Here is a 23,773-nt window from a genome sequence, read left to right on the forward strand (position 1 = left end):
AAGGAAAATCTTATAGAGAAATTTTTTTTTTTACACTTGTTTAAATAATATTTTGTTTCTTTATATTTTTATATATTATTAAATATACTATATTTTTTATATATTATATATATATATTATTTTTTTATATTATTATAGAAAAATATTTAGTTATATTTTTAGGTAAGTATATTTAACTATTTATCGTTTTTTTTTAGTGTTATCAATAGTCCAAATATATATTATTTTTATATTTTTATAGCTAAATATTTTTATATTAATTTTATATTTAGCTATATTTTTGTATAAAAATATTTAGTTGTACTTGTAGCTAAATATTTTTAGCTATTTATTTTTTTTAGTGTTATCAATAATCCAAATATAAAAGAAATAAAAATATATATATATGTGTGTGTGTGTGTGTGTGTGTGTGTGTGTTTGTAGGAAAAAAAAATATATATATAGTGTATCATAGAAATACGATCCAATATATTCCCGATCGTGAGAGAGATAGTACTTGAAAAATCTTATATTTCCTAGGAAAGTGAGTGCACGGTAAACTCTTGTTTTATTGAATTTTTATTTTCATCATAGAATGACGAGGGGAAGAAGGGGATCGTCGTTGAGAGTAACGATGAGATTCTAAGGTTTCCTAGTGGTGTTAGAAAATATTCATGGATTCCTTGTTGAATCGTGCAGAAAAGGTCAATGTTTGTGGAGCATCGGTTAATCTATCGCGGAACGAGTTGGGATGACGCGTAAAAATCTTTTCTCATCATTTTCTTCTTCTTCTTCTTCTTCTTCTTCTATATTTTTTTTTTACTCGTAAAAAAAAGAGTTAATAAAAAATTCTCTCTCTTTTCGCCGATATTTTCCACAGTCGAAGGATTTTTACACACATAGACGGTGGTTTGAATAATTTTCTTCTTTTTTCCGAAAAGGATGGAAGGATTTTTATTACACCTAGGTAAAACCCATTTTACTTTGTTTTTTTTTTTTCCTAAACTTCATCGAGATCGTTTAACGTATTATCGAATATATTTATATATATATATATATATTATTTTGCATTCAAAATGGTAATAATATTCGAATAAAGTACTTGAAGTTATTCGCATCTTTTTAAAAATGTACAAATTTCGTATGATTTTCTACGAAGCAATCGTGAGACCAACAAACTGAGAAAGGGTGGATGGGAGGATGTGGGTTGGGTTTAGTCGAAATAGTACTACGTTCCACACTACGTTCCATACTACGTTCCATACTACGTTCCCACGTAGACATGGGCAAAGCGGTGAATTGCTTCAGTTATCAGTGGTCTGCAGCGCTCACGGGCTCCAGAATATTGGACGAGGGGCTGCTGGCCGATGCAGTAATTAATTACGAGATCGATTACCCTTACCTGGTTGTTACTAAACGTCCGATGTTTTCATACCATTATAGAATTAAACTATCTTTCAAAATAAGTCACTAAACAAATTTTCTAATCATTTGTTCCGTGTTTAACACCCCAATTGATTCGTTGAGTTGAGGATATGTTTTTCTTTTCATTTTTTTTTCATTTTTTTCATTCATTGGTATCTTTCGTATACCTTTGAGTATCAGAAAATATTTCTATGCACTTTTAATACAAGTAAAAATAATTTCGAAAAAAATCTTTTATAAATGACTAAATAAATAAATTTCGAAATTTTGTCGAGAATAAATGAAAAGTATATTTATGAGAAAAGATGAGATTTCATTACGCAGTACTGAGTAGTCTAGTCTAATTATCGAAAGTAAAATCCAAAAAGTTAGGAGACTGTAGAGGTAAGAGAAATGCAGCGATGTTAGGTGAGGTACCGCATTGTTTTGTAATTCATTAAAATTCTGCTAACTGTCTGGGTTATGTCGAGTAGCTGAGAAACGGAGAGAGAGAGAAGTGGTAAGAGGGTGAGCAAATTGGAAGGGTTTGGTAGTGCAAGATCCAACCTTACTGATTCTCTAATTAGCGTAATTGTTCGCGGTCGCGGAGACATAGCCGTGCCGAGCGTAACTGTGCGGAATGAATTTGCGTTGCTGAGGTAATACTCTGAGTAATATGTATCAAATCTTTCTATATGTGAACAATCTTTTTCTAAATTCATATATTTATCAATCTTTTCCATAAACAATTTGATTATTAAAAAAAAATAAATAATACATTTATTTTTACTCAATAACTTGTTCATATTTCTCATATGTAGTTTTAATAAATAACACGTTTACGTCATATCGATGATCATTAAATTGTAAAAATATTTTTCATCTGCACACGAATAAAAAAAAAACGTGATATTTGTATTTTTAAAATAAAGTTTTTTATCTCTCATCTATGATGTTTCCTTGCGAGAGATATAATTTTTTTTTTTCAACCTAGTCGTTCGTAATTTCAATGAACGGATGATGGGATGATGCAAGGTACCAGTCGTGGTAAATGAGGAAAAAAATGTATTTACGATGCAACGCTGACTCGTCGCATAAATCATAAAAATTTATAATAGATCACTATGCAATGTATCTACTTAAAGAAGAATTATATGGTTAAGTGGGTCACTGTACCTAAGGGTTCTTATATATTCAGTAGATCCTTATACCTGTGAAGTAGATATTGCCTATCTTTCTGTTGAAATTAGAGATAAAATGATAGGCAGACTTAGTTAGACTAGTTGCTTAAAACTATATTTAATTAGTACGAATGTGAGTAATGCCCGAGTAGGTTTACACAAGGAACTACAACAACGTAATATCAAGTACTCCTGTTGTTACTTCTTAAGACAGGAGATTGGGAAGGCGTATGTGGTGGGGAGTTGTTACGTCACGCACTGTTTATTTTCTTATTTACGCAGTAGATAGTACAATATTTATTTACATTTTCTTAACACTTTCAAAGTAGAAGTTTATATATCTAATTATATAAAATTGTACATGCTACACAATACTACACACATACACATATCTTAATATTTTAGTTGGCGAATAAATCATTTGTAAGGATAAAGATTTACAACGTCGTGCACGTTTCTCTTTAAACGTTTCTTTTTTTCTTTTTCTTTTTCTTTTTTTTTTTTTAAACTCCCACGACGATAATTGCTCCTACGATGGAAAGTCGCATGGTCGCACTTCGATTTACGATACGCTTGGGATTTTCTAGTCCGTACTTGGAACGACGTTTCGCTTCTAAAAAGGTACTTCGGTTAGCAGCACTGGAAAGAGGAAGAGTAGTAGTAGTAGTAGTAGTAGTAGATGAGTTTCGCGAATCGTTTGACTGATTCAGCGTATATAAATGATCGCGTATATCCTTCGAAAGATCGTGTTATCGTGTATTTCATTAAATTCAATGTCGTTCATTTTTCTAGTCTCCTCTTCCATTTTGTGTAATTTCAAATGGCAAGCTTTCGAGAGTATTGATCCAGGTTGAGAGCGAAAAATATTTTTATATCTAACACATACACAGACTCATCGTTCTGCACGATACACGGTTGAGATCCTACCGAACAAGAGACAGAGAGAGAGAGAGAGAGATGAACGTAAGGTTCTCTAGGAAAAACATTTATCTCTAGTATCGCGTAACAGCAATCATAAATTACAGTAGGTAGCAAAATGATAGATCCGTTTGTCTTTCTAGTTAACTTTTGCATGGTTAACGAGAGCACGCAGAGAACTCGTGAAAGATAGAGAAAGAAAGTGGAAGAGGAAGAGGAAACCTAGGGCCATCTAGTTTGAAGGGAGGCGTAAATTTTCATGTATCGAGTCTTGGTGGCTAAAACAGCCGAGGGCCAGATTTATGTTTCGACGATGAGGGACTCTTAACGAAGGCAAGATCGATGGCCACGCTTTCCACGGAATATTGCGAGCGACGAGGAAAAGGGTTTTGTAGAAAAGGGAGGATGAAGAGGAATCAAGGGGACAGAGACGAATAAGGTAGAAGAGCGAAGGGATCTCGCGAAATTCTCTGCACAACCGGGCTGGTTCGCTGGTTGGCTGGCTGGCTGGCTGGCTGGTTGGTTGGATGGCTGGCAGCATTCTGCTTCGTCCAAATGCAATCTAGGAATAGCACATAGTGGTTTTCGGTGAGTGACGGTCTATAAATTACGATTTTGTTCCATTTTGAAGAGTCGACTAGAGTGCACTCGAAAATTCACCCTTACGAATGACTATGATGATGATGATGATGATGACGACGACACATCTACGCATTAATATCATAACTTCTTTCTTTTCTGCCAAACACAACGAGCCTATGAGTGCGTAAAGGTACATACCCAACACTCACCATTCTTCTTTTTTTTCTCTCTCCCTCTCTCTCTCTCTATCCTGAATTATTTCTAGGATTCATCGGTCTATTCCGTATAACATCCGTTCGTTCGTCCGTGACCTGCCTCGGTTCGTTTACGCGAACGAATGGCCGATCCGTGAGTTTATGTTTTTTACCGTCCGAGGGTGAACGATCTCTCTCTCTCTCTCTCTCTCTCTCTCTCTCCTTCTCTCTCTTTCCTATTCTGGTCTGAATTTATATATATCATCCTGCTTATTCATCATCCCTGTATCCGTTCTCCGTCGGGACACGTATTATCGAGTAGCTCTAACGTAGAAACCCTGTCGATATTTCCGAAACGTTCCTCTTTCGTGTATTTTCTAGATGAACTTTGTTTGTTACGTGTATTATTTAAACGAAAAGTTTACAATATAATAATAATAATAAACACGAATAAAATATAATTAATATTATAAAAATAAATAATAAATAAACTAAGTTTTGATCATTGATCATTGTGTCAAATAAAATAGTTCTGATTAGAAGTAAACCCTTGAATGATAGTTTAGTGTTTTTAGACCACACTAAGTTAGTCAAACTAATCCACATATTTAATATCCTTTATTTTATTTTAAATAAACAAATTATCCCCGGCAAAAAAATTCTTCCTTTTAAAAAAATATAAAATCGTTATCGTATTTAATAGAAAAAGATTCGATATTAAATTTATAAGAGAAAAACGCGTTGTCTTTATCCTAAAACGTGAAATGCCAGAAAGAGACAGGGGTAGAGAATGATAGGAAGGGGGATTGGGGTAAACTCTCGCGAAGAGTGCTCTCGTCGTACTCTACTGAGTGCGGTTTCTCCTTTGGAAGAGGGAGAGAATGAGAAAGAGAAGGACGTGGTGGTGGCTTGCAAATTACGTTCGTCGACCCGAACCGGTCCGAGTTTGTTCGGTCATCGTCCGCGTATGCGTGTTCATCTACCCATGGAACGCGACACGTACCTACATATATACCTATATCCATATACATATACATATATATGTATATATCTTTCCGACCCTTGCAATCGTATCTTTCTCTCTTTCCATCCTTCGTTCGATGGGGGATGCTGCGGCAAGAGTTGGAGGTGACGAGCGTGCCCGAAGAGACAGACCCGCGCGCGGGTTCCAGGACTCGCAATTTCCTACACAACTTCCACAGTTCGTTCCAACTTCCGGGACACTTATAATTGGTTTCCTGCTACAACACGAGAACCAAAATAGAAGAAGATATAGAGATTAGAAGAGTACGAGGATAAGAGAAGGAGGAGGAGGAGGAGGAGGAGGAGGGAAGATACGAAAGGGGGCAAGAATAGGGGCTCGGTTGAGTCGGGGATGAGTGTGTAAGTTTTCCACGAGAGAAAGGAAAGGATGCGATTTGTCTAAAAGAGAAAACGGAGAAGCGGCAGAGTATCCTAAAAGTGGATGATGGTGGTTGGTGGTGTAGTTGTAGCAAACTGGGGGAGGGGAGTGGTGGAAGCTGTAGAGTGGGGAAGAAGAAGGGCTTGCTCTGCTTTCATTGTAGACGAAGGGAACCCGCCGGTAGGGTTTTCCTCCTACCGTTAACTCTTTCTCTATGCAACAGAAACTAAGCAGACGTAAATATCCGCGGCTGCTAATTAGTCGGGGCTAACTCTTCTCACCGGTTGCCGTTGCTTTCTGCTGCTGCTGCTGCTGCTGCTTTCACCGTTAAAATTTACCATTTTAATTACCCTACGTTGTATTGTTATATTGCTAAAGCAACGTATGTATATATAGATATATATATATTTTTGAAAAACCTCCAGGCGTTTTATATCTGCCGTTCGTCTAATTGAACGAGAACGTCTGTACGAATGGAGAGATAAAAGGCTACAATTTTTCTCTTTTCCTTTTTTTTGCTACCGTTCTTTATTATTTTTTTTTAATTATTTTTTGTTCTTTTTTTGATTCATCTGTTTTTTTTTTGACTTTCGTTCATCGATACCTTTGCAGTTTAATCGTCGAGCAGAGTACCGACGAATGGGCGTTATTATCGATAACGATTAAGGAAAGAAGAAATGAAGAGGAAAGATAAAGGATAAAAAAAAATAGCATACTCGAGAAGTTCGCGAGATTCCTATTGCAAATCCGATAGCTATAGGGTATAGGGCCCGGCAAACCACTCGAATCGTATACTCGAATTTCAAATTCGGATTTCGTTCAGTAAGTATGGAACAGAAGTGTGCCGTCTTTGAGTGGGGCTTTTAGGATGAGACAGGAAGCCGGATATCTCTGATTCTCTCTCTCTCTCTTTCTATCTATTTCTCTTTCCCTATTTCTCAATATCTACATAGAGACAAAGAAGGAAGGAAGGAAGGAAGGAAGAATGAAGGAGAATGATGTCTATGGTTTATCGATCTCGTTCATATGCATCGGCTACTACTACTACTACTACACCATTCATCTTTTTCTATCTACGTTTGAAACATCAAAAGAAAAGAAAAGAAAAGAAATGAAAGAAGACGTTTCAAGGGATAGATAAAAATAAATGGATAGATTTTCTTTCTATTTCAATAGAGTGAACAAAAAAAGAAAAATAAAGAACAACTAGAATGGGAATATTTTTATGGAGAATTATCGTAAGGAAATATCTGGTTGATTTTACGACGTGAAACTTTTTCCGAACAATTTACGCCTGGATGGAAATTGAGAAGGAAAGTGTTCGTTCGATCATGTATACTCTCTCTCGTTATTGGTAATGTGCCATTGTAACATAATACGATCGTTCGTTTTCGAAACGAAACGACTAGGGTGCATTAAGGCCTCGACTCGACGTACGATTCCACGCCCGACGCGTGTAAACCGAGCTTAACGATCCCTCGTAAATCGCATTGCGAAATATATATATATATATTTATATGTGTGCATGTATATATATATATATATATATATATATAATAAATAAGTGTGAGTCGTACATGCCACGTGTAGTATACGCACGTTTAAACACGTGTGTACACACGTACATACATACATACGTGGTTGGTATCGTAAGCATGACCAGTTACGAAACGACGCGAAACGATCGAAATGGAATGTCCGAGACCCGTCGGTGACGTAAATTCATGGGGAAAGTGAAATTCTACGCTCTATACGAATAAAAGGGGAGAAACTCTGCTGAATTATCCTATTTGAAAAGGTTGCATGCCACTATCCGTTTCGATAGTCCGGAAACGCATTTGCCCTTACGCGCGAATCGAACTGTCAATATATTCCCAACAGAAGGGGAAAGAAAAATAAGAATGAGAAAGATTGGGGAGGGGGATTAGGGTGTTATTTTAAAATGGAATCTTGATAGAATTTTTTTACACATTTTTATTCGTTCTATTTATTATAAAATATTCTCAAATTTATATTGTGGTAGGTAGGAAGGGTTGCAAAGTAATTTTAGTAGATGGCCAAGGGGTATTTTCTAATGTGTACCACCCTCGTTAATTAATAACACAAGAGCATACGGTGTGACGTGTGAAAGCTATAAGCAAGAAACCCAAAATTCTCTTTCTAAGTGAAAAGGGAAAGTTGATGATGGAACGTGTTGGGTGCAAACTTATTGTTCGCGGCACGTTGTGGTTAAACCGCGAAAGTTGCAACCTCAGATTTTAACAACCCCTTTCTATCTTTCTTCTTTTTTTTATTCCTATCTCTTTCATTTTCTCTTTTTTCCTTCTCCTCTTCCTCCCTCCCTCCACCCCCCTCTGGCCCCGTTTTTAGCGATCCTAATCCGTGGAATTTTATTTTCTATTCTTCTTATCACCAAATTACTTTTTTTCTTTTTTTGGAAAACAAAAAAGTTCCGATTTTAATCCAATAAAATGCTAATATTAATAAATTATTTAAAAAATGTTTAATATTAACAAAGTTTCATAGGATTCAGAAAACGTACATATAATATCATAAATTATTATTATTAATTATCATATATATATAATTAAATGATATTTAACATTTAATTAAAAAGATAAAAGCAAACCAATTATAAATGGTGTGGCTCACCTTTTTCTATTTTTTGTTTTGTTTTCTCATACGCTTATAAATGCATTATTATTATTATTATTATTATTCATTACGATCATATAATATTCAAAGAATAAAACTAATTAGTTTTTATTTGCATTGATTATAAACGATTGATTATACGCGAATTTCGTATATTTAAATTAAATATTTGAATAAACAAAATAATAAAATTGCACGTTCTAGATGAAAATTTCTAGCTATTTCTCTCAAAGTAACTTCCGATAGTAGTCCTTAGTAATCTCGTCATGGTATAATTATCATCGTCATTTTCTTAGTAGTCATCTTCGTCGTCGTCGTCGTCGTCGTAGTTGTCATCGTCTTCGTACGGAAACGAAAATGGTGCATCACATCGCGACGCCATTAATCGACCATTTCCTGCGATTGTTGGTAAGACAATTTTCGTCTCTTCCTCCGTCATGCTGTGCTCGTAGCATAGCAATGATGACAATGGTGACGAGAAGTAGAAAGAGAAGAACGATAGTAAGATCATTTTGGTCTTCCATCTCTCTCTCTCTCTCTCTCTCTCTTTCTCACTTTCAACGTTGCATTCCTTCTCGGATCAGAACGCATATCAAACGTTTCGATCAAAATTTCTTGCGAATGAATAATCAAGGCTTGAACAATTGTTCTTCCGTTAATGTTTGCTTAATAGAAACAAAAAAATAAAAATAAAAAGAGATGGGTGGAGAGGGGGGAATCGGGGCGTACGGAATTATATCTAACGTCTGACGCATTAACCCAGATATATAATTCCTTGCGTGCTTTCTCAGAGCATTTTCAATTCAATTGGTACGTGATCATTATTATTATTATTATTATTACTACTACTACTACTTCTGTTAAACGTATAGGGTGTCTCTTAAAATAATGATTTAATTTAATAATTAGAAAACAAAAATACAATCTGTAAAATGTATTTTATACGAATCATTTTCAAAGTTAACAGAATAAATGATAAAAATTAGATTAATAGTAAATATAATTGTAAAAATAGTTTGAAATAATAAGACTATTCGTTTCATGAGAGAACACCCTATAAAAAGGGATGAAGGAATCGTTCGCGCCATTTCTCCTAATCTAGGTGGATCTAATTCCCTTAGGTGTTCCAGATCAGACGATGTCGTAGCGTTTGAAATCGATCGACTCCTCGAACAAGGTACCCACTACTCTCGTATAGTCACGGAAATCGATTCGAGTACAAACCGATGCACTTTGCTGACGCACTTAATTAGGCGTTGATTAACGGATGTCCGCGGTGACGGGAGCAGAATCGGTAGGTGTGTACACGCGATTGGTCGAGCGCACTACGATAGCGAGGTTAACGGAGAATTGTGTATACGTATGATAGAGATAGAGAGATTGCAGTGATTGCTCGTTGAGATTAGGTTGTTCTCCCAAACTATTCGGTCCTATGCTTATGTCTCCTCTCGATCTTCCTTCCTTACACAATTAATATCTATTTAGTTTAGATTAGAATACTAAAACATTTCAATCTCATTATTATTATTATTATTATTTTGATATAATCATAGTTTAGAAAATAATTCATAGTAATATGTTTGATTTTATATACGTTTTTAGTTATTACATAAATATTGGCTTGACAACTAAGTAATTACGGATTAAATATCAAATTAAATTTAATATAAAATTAATATTTAAAATAATTAATATCTCAGTTTAAAAAATTAGATAATAGTTTGGTTAGTTAAAAAATCTAATTTAGTTTATTTACAAAAAAATAATTAAAAACAATTAATATTTATTTAGTTTATAGATTAGAATCTAAAACACATTTAAATTTTTGATTTTATATACAAACAAGAAATTATAATAAATTAATATAAGTGTGTAAGAGATTAACTGGAAAAACTTCAAAGGAATGATTTAAGCGGTTGTTACAACTTAAAAGAAGCTTATAATATTTTTTGAAAAATCATTCTTCGCGTTCCAGTGTAAATTATATATATATATATATATATATATATATATATATATATATATATATATATATATATATATATATATATATATACATATATATGTACATATAAAAAGGATAAAGAATGTTATTAGTTCCGTCTTATAAAGCGACCACTTCCGGCAATGTAAATATAGATACGTATAGTCTCACTCGGTCGATCAAAGAATAAATTCCATATTCTAGCACTGAAATATCATGCGAAGAAAAATATCGAATATGTAAGGAGGCGTAGAAAAGGTTGGATAAAAGAAGTAGACAGACAGGAAGATAGTAAGAGTGAGCGAGATAGATATATACATATATATATATAGAACGAAAAGGAAGGAACTTTGGAACGGAATATCAAAGAGAATGCGATGAGGGAGGGTAGGAGGGTCGAGGGAAAGAAGAGAAGTGGGGGGTTTGGCAGAAAGTGGAACGCGCTAGGAATCTCCGATTCTCTCTAAAGTCAAAGGTTGCCAACGAAAAATCGAGCGAGACTGTTCTTTCCACCTTTCGTTCGTTTCAAGCCACCACCTCACCTTTTTCAACCATAGTCCTCATCCTAGTCGTCGTCGTCGTCGTCGTCGTCGTCGTCTGAGTAAACATAAAGAAAGAAAGAACGGTTTCGACTTTTCGAAAGAACTTTTAAGGGTAGGGGTGCTTACCAGTCTCGTGGGTTCGCTCACGTGTAAAGTCTTTCTGGGGGAAGGGGGAAAGGGAAAGGGCAAGAGGTTAAAGTTTAAACGTTTGCTTTGTAACGGGGTCTACTCAACCACCACCCATCCACCCCATCACCTCGACTAAGGCAAGGTTGAAACGTTATTACCGTTTATTACTTGCTCAAGTAGACAGTGGGAATCATCATCGAATTGTGGCAGCACGCCTTTGGACGTTTCGGCCTTCCCGAACATCCTCGTAATAATCGTACGCTTACAGAGTTTCCGGCATTAGGCTAAATTACCGTGAAACCGGGCCGAGACTGCAGGAAATTTGCATTCACGAGGCAACCTGCTTAGAACAACTTCCCCATCTCTACTCTCTCTCTATCTCTCTCTCTTTATATATATATATATATATCTATCTCGTTCTTACTCAACGTTTCTGCACTTGACCCAAATTGAGCGAGTATTAGTAATACTATTGCAAACGTCATTATCCGTGGTTCACCTAAGGGATTTCCTTAGATAATTTTCCTATGAACAACTGATGAAAATGAGTTATTTCGTTGTAATACAAAAAGTTCATTAACGTCTTATTCCTTAAGAATATCCAAGAAAGTTTTTGATTCGCGTTATCGTAGAAAAGATAGAATCCGGTTTTCTTCTTATCTGTCTTCAGCTATAAATTCGATTTAAGTCCTTATTTACTACTTTCTTCGAGAAAAGTTCCAGTCGAAACCTTCGAAAAAGTTTTCTTTTGTTGAATTCGACTCCTTGCGAGTTTCGAGTTGAAGTAAAAGAGAGAAACTGGCTCTCTCTTCACTTATATATCAGCAATCGTCCTTGACCCGAAACGATTCCTGAGAAATTCTTGAGGATTTAGCTCATAAGAACCCCCCATTTACTTTTTTTTGCCTTTCCCTCATTCTAAATTACATTTTCTTTTTAATTTTCTATTACTTAGTATTAGTTAAAAGTTTACAAATTTTCTTTGTAAAATAGATCAACGTTTAATAAGAAGGTATCAGAATAATTGGTTATAAAAAAAAAACACATATATATTCTATTGAATAAGGTATCTTTTCATGGATGACTCCAGCACATTGGTGTTCAGTTAGCACGTTCTTAGAGTTGTATTCTTCAATGCCTTTTAGAATCCTTCAAAAGATTGATCTTTTTGTATCGTACTACGTGTCTTTCGTCGTAACATAACGATGTTCCTTTGATATAAATCCGATGTCTTTCCCATTGGATCCTTTCGTGCTTTTAAGAAAGTCAAACGTTGATAAAAGAAACGTGGGCTACGTTGGTTCCCTAGTTTCTATAGGATTCTCCTATACAATGTGTTAAAAAATGTGTCACATCAAAAAAGAGAGAAAGAGAGAGAGAGAGAGAGAGAGAGAGAGAGAGAGAGAGAGAGAGGGAGAGAGAGGTCATCACCTCGAAATGAGTCGATTGATCGATTGAAATAAATCAAAATCACGACCTCCTTTTAACGTCATTCTGTTCACGACAATTCCCATTATTTTTCTCCTATTCACAAATGGCGAAGCAAAACGATGTCGTACGGTTCGATTTTCTTTTAGACAATTCTTTCAAGTCGTACACTTCTTAAAGATTTTTTTTTTTAATTTATATTTGTTATCAGTTTAATCATACAATGAAGTTTTAATTAATTTCTACGTTTGACTGAAAAAAAAAAAAACCAAAAAAAAAAACACACATTGGAGATTATCAGTTCATGTCAAATCGCTAAAATCAAATAAACGTTGATGTGGTTAATAAAAAGAATGGATAACCTGTTCGCAGTAAAAGAAAAAAAAATGTCGGGTGTAGTTGACCCCAAAGAGTCTGTCAAAAGATTCGACTTTTTTTTTATTAGTAACAGTATTGCATAAAAGTAAAAAGGTGTTCGTAGGGGAACGGGGACTGGAACTACGTAAAAGGTACAATAAAAAGACACAATAAAAGAAGCGTATAGAAATAGAAAGAAGAGGAGAAAATTCTGTAAAAACTGATGGAGAGAAAAAAAAGAATAAAGGGTACTAAAAAAAAACATAGTACCTATATATACCCATATATATATATATATATATATATATATAAAAGTAAAAGGAGTACAAAAGAAAGTAAACAGAAAATGGTCGAGCACAGAAGATTCGATTAATTTTTTAATGTGAACACATTGGGTCAAAGTGGAAAGCAATCCGTTTACGTGCCATTACGGTGTCACGCTCCCAGTCGGCCTGTGACGTCACGGAGAAAAACAATTGGAAAGACCCTTCGGGATAGAATCCGGTTTGGTAGTAGCTCTGCTGCTGCTGCTGCTGCTGCTGGGTTGCTCGTCGAGGACTGCTAAACGAACCGACAGATTGACTGGACCGTCACCATTGGTCGATAGTTTCTGCTTTTCTCTTTTCATCCCCTCACCTCTCTCTCTCTCTCTCTCTATCTCTTTTACTCTTCATTCTCTTCTTCCTACTCTTTCCAATGCTTCTGCTCAACCCTTTTCGTTAAACGATCGTTCGTAATCACTAAAGCCGCAGAACCACCAAAGTAATTAGCCTCATAACCGTACCCAGCTAGCTTGTATCCTGTTTCCCCTCTGTTCCCTTCCTCCCTTATCACCCGACCCCCATGGAGATGCAAAATACCAACCCCCGTGGTTCTTCCTCTATTTATAAATTGTCATCGATGGATTGAACGAGAGACTCTCTGCTTTATATATATATTTATACGTTTTTCTCTCTCTCTTTCTCTCTCTCTTTCTCTTTCTTTCTTTCCTTTTCTCTCCCGTAGCGATGGCTAAAGTAAATAATTAAATTAATTTCGTGCGAGAGAGTTACCTTCCTCTTCCGCTCTGCTATTTTCAATGCACAAACATAATATGCGTACGCAACGGTGGTCATTAGTTGCAATAAATTTTATTGCTGAAACTCGGTTTGTCCCATGGCATCCTCTCTTTCTCTTTATGTCTCTCTCTCTCTCTCTCTCTCTCATTTTCTACCAACCACATTCGAAATTTGCACTAACGATGACGTAGCTGGAAGAACCACGCGCTCTGTTGTGTTCGTTCGTTTGAATTTATTTGTTTCGATATAGCAGGTTTTAATTAATAATAGTAGAATTTTTAAATCAGTACATCGAACGTTACGGTTACAATGGTCTACCAATGGTATCCATAAATAATTATTCTGATGTTACATATGTTATTGTAAAAATCTACGTTTGTTATTAATTTATATTCATCGTAAATATAAGCCAGTGTGTGATTTATTTTATGGTAATCTTTACGATAATTTTAGTCATTGATCACATTAGAATTGAAATCTTGTTTTTTTCTTCTTTCGAATTCTTTAGGTTAGTTTATTCGACTCAATGTCAAAACAAAAATTTTACGAAGAATCAAAGTATTCGATCGTTTCGAAAAAAAATGTAACCATTTTCAGTTAGATTGATACTCAAATCCATCGTAATGGGTACTTGAACACGTTCAAAACCAAACTCGCAAAATAATTAAAGTAATTCGTATTATTCCTAGAAATATTACAACCAAAAGGGGGTGGTGATGGTGATGATGGTTGTGGTGGTGAGAAGGTTGATGAGTGGTAAAAGAGAAGAAGATGAAAAGATGAGTCAATATAATATGGTTTTTACAAAAATATATCGAGATATATACAAAAATATATCGAAGCACATGAATGCATCGGAAACTGAATATCCGTTATCCGTTTTTTTTTCTTTTTTTTTTTTAACATTCGATTTCCGATTGAACAGGAAATATCCATCGGTCTGATAAACGTTAGAAGATTGCTCCTCTCATATCATTCGAAATGATTTATACCATTTATTGCCATAGCCGATAATTAATTTATAAATCAATGTTATAGTCAACTGGGTTATTACGAACATATATATATATATAGAAATAAAATCAAGATTAAAAAAAAATTACGTCGAATTTGAAATGATCGTTGACAATTTCGAGATAAATAAAAAAATATTATTAATTATTATAAATAAAAGTATTACATAATATATAATATAATATAATATATAAAAATATATATAAAAGTATTATCTTAATATATATATATATATATATATATATATATATAAATTACGTGTCACGTTGTTTGTCCGCAATGGACTCTTAAACTACTGAACCGATTTTAATAAAATTTTGCACACTGCGTGCAATTTCATTCAATTTGAAAGATAGAATATTTTATATCTCAATTTATAATATCGGTATAAGGTAATTCGTTGACGTGGCGGGGCAGCCTTAGTATAATATATAAATATAATAAATAAAACTATTATTTTTCGAACAAAAAGAAACAAATTCACGAAAGTTTATTTCAAATAGCATCAAGTTGATTTGTCAATTTGAAAAGAGAAAATATTTTGTATTATGCTTAAAATTCGTAAAGGAAAAATTAAAAGGAATATAGCCCAGGATTTGGGTGTAATAACGATCGCACAACAACTCTAACGATGGTACACGCAAAAGGTAGGATAGGTAGAGTAGTAGAAGGGCGTTTGCTAAGCGGATCCCTTTTAAAGCGTGAGAGAAAATTGCAGACAAGCTCTGTGTGCTAATTTATTGGTTCTCTCTTTCTCTCTCTCTCTCTCTCTCTCTCTCTCTCTCTCTGTTCAGTGCTTTCGATATCATATAAACTCTTATTCCCGTGGTGCAATACTCCATGGCTCGTTCTAACAAAATGGTCTACTACAACGGTGGCCTATTACTACGATCCTTCTGAAGTAGATTGTACTCTCTGTTATTTGCACTTAGACTCTTCTCAAAGTATAAATTACACGGAGGTTGGTAATAGTAGTAGTAGTAGTTGTAGTAGTACTAGTAAACGAGAGAAATGCCTCTAACAAGAACGTCTTTATGACTATCTTACTAACGATCCTATCATATAATACAAATATTAAATCGATAATGTGTTTGAATTTTTATTATCCTACGTAAAAATAAAAAAGAATATTATACATAGAGAATATAAATTATTAATATAAACTTTGTATCATAGGGAAAGGTATGACATAGTTGAACATAAATATATAGTTATATAAAATATAACATATACATTTACATAATAAAGAAATTTATATTTTATATATTGTTTTGATCCTATTTAAAGTTTCGTCCTTTTATTAGGACCTCATCAGCAACTCAATCATCAATGTTTATATATATATATATATAGTTTTTTTTATAACACATAAACTAATCCTAGCACCACAATAAATTTTGATTAATTAAAAAATTTGTTTGTAACATCATAAAATTAAATGAAACATCAATATTTGCATACCTTTGATCTTGGACAAAATTTGAGATAACAGGTTGCATTAGAAAAGAAAAAAAAAGATAAGATGAGATAATAAAGAAAGGAAGGAAGATAACAAAAAGTATATTCCAAGGTAGAAGAAGATGTGGTTCAGATTGCGAATGAATTGGCAAAACGAGCGTGACAAGGTGACGAAAGGAAAATGGTACCTACGGAAAAACGGGAAAAAGGGATTCGAAAAGGATCCTCGTACGAATCCCTCCTGCTCCTCCTCCTCCTCCTCCTCCTCCTTCTTCTTCGTAATCTTCGTACCAGTAAGATATATCGTTCGTCGATTCGCGAGAAGATCTCTCTTCTACGTGGGCAGACTTTTTAATGGTGAATGATCTTACCCTTTTTTTTACTCCTACGTATGTGGGATAAAACATAGTCGTGAATTTTGTTATCTTTTTTTAAACATTAATATTCTATATGCGTACATTGTCATCTGTTTTTTCACAAGGTTCCTTTTTTTTTCAAAGTTGAATTGATAAAAGGAAAGATACATATATTTGGAAATATGAAAATAATATCTGAATTATATATATATATATATATATTTTGTTATCCACTTTAACTTAAAAACTTCTTTCCTTTGACTTTTACTTATGAACACTGAATTCATCGAATTTTTCCAATTTTAAGCGAGTCGTGAGGTGCCCTCTCGCACACCTGCCAAACCTTCTCCTTTTTCTCAGCAAAAGGAAAATACGATCGGTTGTCGCCAAGTGGAAGTGGTTCGGTTGGCGTTGATAAAAAAAAAAGAAAAAAGAAAAAAAAACGAAAAAGTTGGACAATGAGTCTCTGAAAAAAAAAAAAAACGAAACTAAACGTGAAGATAGAAAGAGAGAAAATGAGAGAAAGAGGGGAAACGATACAGCCGGTTGTTCAGTTCTCTCCTCACACCCCTGACGACTTTTCCGAAGCATTTTCCGTAGTCGGAAGAGAGAAAGAGAGAGAGAGAGAGAGAGAGAGAGAGAGAAGGTAAAAGTACGCAGGGATGGGTGTGAGGGGTAGAAGGGAATGGGCAGGAACGGCTTTAAACCGCTTTCGAAGAGTTATTGCGGTTCCTCCGTTACGATTTCACGCTACATTCGCCACCGCTTCCGTTGCTTTCGCGAGCGAGCCTTCTCCTTCTCTCCAACCATCCACCCAACCCTTCACAGCCCTTCGTATCTCACCTAGAACTCTCCGCACCTTCCTGCATTTCCACTTCCTTCTTCTCTTCCTCCTTTAAACGTTCCTCGGTCCTCGTGGCAAACCACGCGTATTTCTCTTTTTTTCTTCTATCTTTTTTTTTAAATCTTATTTTTATTTTTTATATTTGAAAGAAATAATAATAATAATAATAATAATAATAATAAAAAGTAGGAAATAAGATGGAAGTATGTATATATGAAATAACCAAGGCTCTTAACGTGCACGTTTCACCAATATTAACATTTTTCAAAGGGTACTACCTACGAGACCCTTTTCTCAACAGCAGTTTGATGCATCAAAAGGAACTAAAGAAAAAGAAGAAGAAGAAGAAGAAGAAGTTTTAAGAAGCATATTTTTTTGTATAAAAAAGAAACCCGTAATCATTCAAATTCGTCACGTATCGCGTGAATATAAAAATGGTGGATTAAAAAAAAAATTGATTGGAGAAAGTGTGTACGCGAGTAGTTGATTCGCATATTGAAAAAGCTTTACAGTGTAATATACGTATAATAAGTCTTTTTACGTTCTTTAATAGAACATTCCAAAAGGGAAAATGATTTTGCGGAATTTTGTGTATTTTTTTTTTTCTTTTTTTTCTGTTCTCGTCCAGTCTCCAATAAAATTAATCCCTTTTAATCTAGTTGCCTTGCCAATAACGTACCTTTCGTACTTTTATGTGCTTTTGTCACACGATGTATACATATATATATATATATTATATATATATATCGAATGTAGGAATATCGATCTATTCCAGTTACAAGGTTTTGCGCTAATGGAACTAGCGAGGTTTACGCGCAATATCGGATAAATTTACTCCTAGTACTACTCCCTACCTAGCCGACCTTTATCCCTGAACATTTTCTATAAATAAAATAACCAATGAATAATCTCAAAAGATAAATAGACATATCTAATACATCTCAAACTAAAATTCGAATATTTGCGTATACATTTTGTACGCATAATTTTCACTTCACAATAGATCGTATATATATATATATAATCTGATTAATCTGAAATGAAAATTTCAAATGTAAATTATTCGTTTATACATTTTTTTCTTCTATAACTTTTTACTTTAAATAGTATGAAATGATTTTTACGAGTACAGGAGAGTTTCATCAAAATATTTTTCAGTTTTATTATTACTTCGTGCGACACTTTGCAGAAACATAAAATGCAATTTACATAAGCACGGAAGTAATTTCTATGGACCATAGAACGTAAACGGTGTACAGGTACGGTGCACATCTTTATTGCATATAGGAAGATAGTGTCACGTTACTTCAGTGCTAACCATCATTGCCCATATTCCAACAACTTCATCATTTTCATATGAGACATATTACTCGTGTTACGAACGAGAACCTACCCCACTCTCATTCATGCATCAATGATTAAAAGTGACACAATAAAGAGATAAAAACAGAGAGAGAAAGAGAGAGGGAAGGGAAAGGGATTGAAAGGAATAATAATAATAATAATAATAATAATAATAATTAAAAAAAAACGATTTTTCAATTTTCAAATACGTCTCTATATTTTCCAATGGACTTCATTCAAATAAATTGCATTTAGCGAATCGAAACAACGAGAAATCGTTCCTTTTGTTGGTGTTCCGATAACGAATTCGCGTATGTGAACAAGAGAGAGAAAGAGAGAGAGAGAGAGAGAGAGAGAGAGAGAAAAAATATATATAGAAAAGTTTTAACATACTTTTTGAAAATGTAAATTGTTTTACGGATGTGGAATTCGTTAGAGCGCGCGCGTTAAAAATTGTGTTTGATAAAAGATTGAAATTGATGAATAAAAATATAAAAAAAAAAGAAGAACAAGAGAGGAAGAATAATTCGTGAAAATTTTGTATCGTATAAGTATTATAATATAAAGAATAAAAAAAGAAAACAAAGTATAGAGAGGAAGTGAAGTCAAAGATTGAATTCAATCGAATTGTTATCGTTTATCGATTTGTTTCAAGTAATAATGACAGTTTGGAAGGTAATTCGAATAATATGATGGTCGTTTTACGACTAACTGCGAAACGGATGGAAGGATTCGATTCAACATCGACACCCACGTATCCGACGACTGGAAACTATTTCATAGTTAATGGGGGAGTTATGTACTTACGATTCATAAATTTCCCAATGAAGCGCGACTGCTATCTAGCTAGCTAGCTAGCTAGCTACCTATCCTCCAGCAAGCAGTCTCTCGCAATTCGAGTTCAATGAACTTCCTTTTCATAACGATCTTGTGATCATAACACCACACGTATTATGATTTTTTTTCTTTTTTTTCAATTTTTAATCTTTCGATATTAGATATGAAATGTTCTTTTATTTTTGAAGTGAAAACTTCTTTAGAATTAGGGTGATTTGAAAATCGTGAAACGGAACTACGTGAAATGGAACTACGTGAAATGGAAGAAGGTGAAAACGATGAAACAAAAATAATTAATTAATTAATAAAATTCAATATTTAAAAATTCAGTGTAACAATATGTTTGTCCACTAATAATTTCGAAACTACTTAGCTTATCTTAATGAAATTTATTTTATTTCACACGTGATTTTTTCCAACTTAGCACATAGCACAATTTTTCTTTTTTTTTTAATTATTTTTTATTACTAATTTAAAGATTTTTATTTTGAGGTTATCTGGGTTTTGTAAGGTTCTTTCAATAGATAGCTCTGTATTACAATAGAATTGTTTCGATATATTCACTTCTCGAAGCTTGCTTTTCTTTGAAGGTTTCACTTCTACCGTGTGTGATTTGTTTTCAAATATTTTTTGTTTTTTTGTTTTTTTTTTTTAAATTCAACGTATATGTATTGATCCGAGTTAAAAATATTAAAAAAAAAATAGAAAGGGAAAAAAATGAAAAACGAAACGTAATCAAAATCAACGTGTTTTGTCAGTTCGATACGAGATACGATTTGACGAGTCGATAAAAAAAAAGGTAGATTAAAAAAACGACCTTTATGATTTTATTATATTTGTAAAATAGATAATAGCAAAAAAAAAAACAAAAAATAAAAAAACAAAACGATGAGTCAATAGGAAGGATTTGATAATGGGACTTAGATAAGCTCTTTTTCGTGTTTTTCATTGAAGACTTTTTTTAAATGACCATGGATGATGAACAATTTAAAATGTGGCTTATAATCGTCTCTCTTTACATTCGGAGAATATCGCGGGACATTCTTTCGAAAATTTTATACCAACTGTCGCTTTATTAAAAGAAGAAAACCCCAAGTCAAGTCTGGGAAAAGTTCTCGAGTAGACTAAGAGAGAGAGAGAGAGAGAGAGAGAGAGAGAGAGACACTACTTCTTCGTTGTGTTACGTTCACCTTTGTGATGAGTTTAATTTAATTAAAAGAGTACTTAAAAGAAAGAGAGAAACAATAAGAAAGAATAAGAGAATAGAATAAAGTACAATGAGACAGACAGAGAGAAAAAAAAAAAAAACAGAAGATAAGAAGAGGTATGATGAAACAGAATAGGAAAGTAAATGGTTGAAATAAAATGGTTTACTAGAAGAACAAAAAAAAAACAAAATAAAATCGTCAAGGATTTACTTATACTTTATACAAGAATACTCTTTTAACGTGTACGTTAATCCTATTCGCTTGATTAAAATGAATTACAAATTTATTCGTTTACCTGAAACCAATCAACCAATCAACTACTACTACTTGACTAAACCAACTGTTTAATTTTAGTATCATTTTTATTTTTTTTTAATTTTATTCCAAGAGTCAAGGAAGGACGACGAGGCTTGTTAAAAGGGGACAGAAAAAAAAGGATCGAATGAAACGAGACGTCTTGACATCTTATATTGGTTTTGGTTGTGTTGTATCGAGATGGGGGATTGAGAGGGAAGGTGGTGAAGGGTTGGGATGATGGGGGAATAGAAAAAGGTTCGATGAGGACAGAAGAGAGGTAATAATCGATGAGAAGAAGTGAAATCGGAGGTCGACAAATGAGACCAAAGGTTAGAGAGGGTTGTCTTGAAAAGTCTGAAGGAAGAAAAACGAAAGGTTGTTCCATCGATAGAAATCTTTTAGACCATCTCTATATAATCCTGCGTGTGTGTGTATATATATATATCAGAAAAGAGTAAGAAGGAGCAAAAAAAAAAAATACAAAACGAGGATAAAGGGGAAGATAAAAAGAGTGAGAGAGAAATTCGTTACCCGGATTCTCTTTGAACGTGACAACTCAAGCGGTCCAATCGATTCACACCTATCCTTTCATCCTCCTATCGCTTTTCTTTTCTTGTAGACTTATTTTCCGATGGACCCAACTACCTTTCATAGGTACCATGCTTTTTCTATCTTATACATATAGGATTTCTTAAAAGGTTGCGAACTAAACTTGTATTACTTAGCTACTAATAGTAAGATAAAATGTTTGTATAAACATTAATGCCTAAAAATGTTTTATTAAAATGATATGTGCATTTATAGTTACGAACAAACATTTTGTAAACAATTGTACCTGTATTATAATCTTATCTTTGTTTGTCCACAATGGACTCCTCAACTACTGAACTGATTTTAATAAAATTTTACACACTGTGTGCAGTTTCATCCAACTTGAAAGATAGGATAATTAATATTTATAATCGGTATAAGGTAATTTGTTGATTTAAAGACGTGTGTATCGGACTGATTGTGAGCCACAGCAACGCGTGTCGGGGCACCCCTATTTATTAATAAATTATTGTAGTTGAATTTTATAGGTAACTTGAATTAGTTTCTGTAGATTACTATTTATGGGATTACGTAAAAAAGTTAGTTCATTAAAATAAAAATTGAAAGAGACAATGAACTTTGAGAATTTATTTGGAATATTTTCAAAAATTTGGTCAATTACTTAATTCGATGAATGAAAGGTTTTTATTCTTGAAGAAGGATAAAGTATTTTTTTTGGACACCTTCTATAAATGTACATTGAAACGTGTTTTAAATACATCCACTCTTTGAAAGTTCATCAGATAAAACTTTGTTTTTATAATTGAGAAACTCGATATTTGTTATTTTCTTTCTTTTTTTTTTTTTTTTTTTTTTTTATTAAAAAACGTAACGGCATTGTACGCTAACGAGAAAAATATAACAACGGTGTGTAGTTTTTACGGTGAATACGTATGCTAAAATAAATAAATAAAAAATCTATATTCTATATTTATTTTATTATTTTTTATTATTAGGAACAACTTTAGTATCATAGTGGTAGCATACACCATTGATTAAAATAATGTAACAACAACAACAACAACAAAATAGCGATAATCGCGAATATCAATCTGTCCGTGGATTAAACAAAAACTATTTTGGTGAGATTTTTCGAGATGATAACGAAAAAACGAAGAAAATGAAAATAAAAAATAAAAAAAAACAAACGAAACAAAAAATGGAAATTTTACGATCGAGTTTGTACGTAGAGTTTCAGAGAGAGAGAGAGAGAAAGAGAGAGAGAGAGAGAGACAAAAAAAATAGTAGAAATAGGGGGAAAAAAACGGTTCTATATTAATTTCGATGGCATCGATACCGTGTTGAATTTATCGTGATACACGCCTGGAATCGTTTTCGGGAATGACGAAACTGTACAAGGTTTACGTAGTAGGTACCTGGGTATTGCGTTCGAAGGTATCGATATCGGTTCCATGCATGCATGCTTCCACCTAGTAGTAGACCCAGACGACAATGTCAAACGAGTTACACGTTACGTCAATACGTTCTCAAATACTTTCGACGTGCTGACTTTGTTATATGGTAACATAGATGGAAGAAAATAAACAAAAAAATACTTACTATCACTTTTTCTCCGACATCGACGTAGAATAATTTTATTTGTGCACTCTATCTATCTATTTGTGCCACGTATGCATCAATTTTACCCATTTTCTTTTTTTTTTTTTTTTTTTTTTTTTTTTTTTTGTAATACTCCTTTAAACGAAACTTCGCAAACTTTGCATGTGATGAAACACACTGTTTTTTTTTTTTTTTTTTTTTTTTTAAGTCTTTTGAAAAAACCAAGTAATGGTGAAATATTTATGAAATAGATTTTTTTTTTATTAAGAGTAGAATTACACTTTTTTTTTTTTTCAAAAAATTTATTTGAAAAGAGAAGAATTTACTTCTATTCTAACATTGTCTACTATTGTCTATTCAATAATATAATTAAATAAAATATAATTGATAAAATATAATATAATTTATTTTAAAATATAATTTTATATATTATATAATATTTTATAATTAA

General features: G+C 33.4%; 1 long non-coding RNA gene across 1 annotated transcript; it reads right to left on the reverse strand.

Moving 5' to 3' along the window:
* Positions 1–2,702: 2,702 nt before the first annotated feature.
* Positions 2,703–13,315, reverse strand: LOC149030778 (uncharacterized). Its single transcript, XR_016178288.1, has 3 exons — positions 13,181–13,315; positions 5,262–5,499; positions 2,703–3,203 (listed from the first exon to the last, which is right to left on the reverse strand). It is a non-coding gene; the product is annotated as an uncharacterized LOC149030778 (long non-coding RNA).
* Between the last annotated feature and the right edge of the window lie 10,458 nt (positions 13,316–23,773).

The sequence above is a fragment of the Polistes dominula genome, unplaced genomic scaffold, assembly GCF_049000335.1.
Source record: "Polistes dominula isolate Pdom_NZ unplaced genomic scaffold, Pdom_raw_medaka contig_24, whole genome shotgun sequence".
In the NCBI taxonomy this organism is placed as follows: domain Eukaryota; kingdom Metazoa; phylum Arthropoda; class Insecta; order Hymenoptera; family Vespidae; genus Polistes; species Polistes dominula.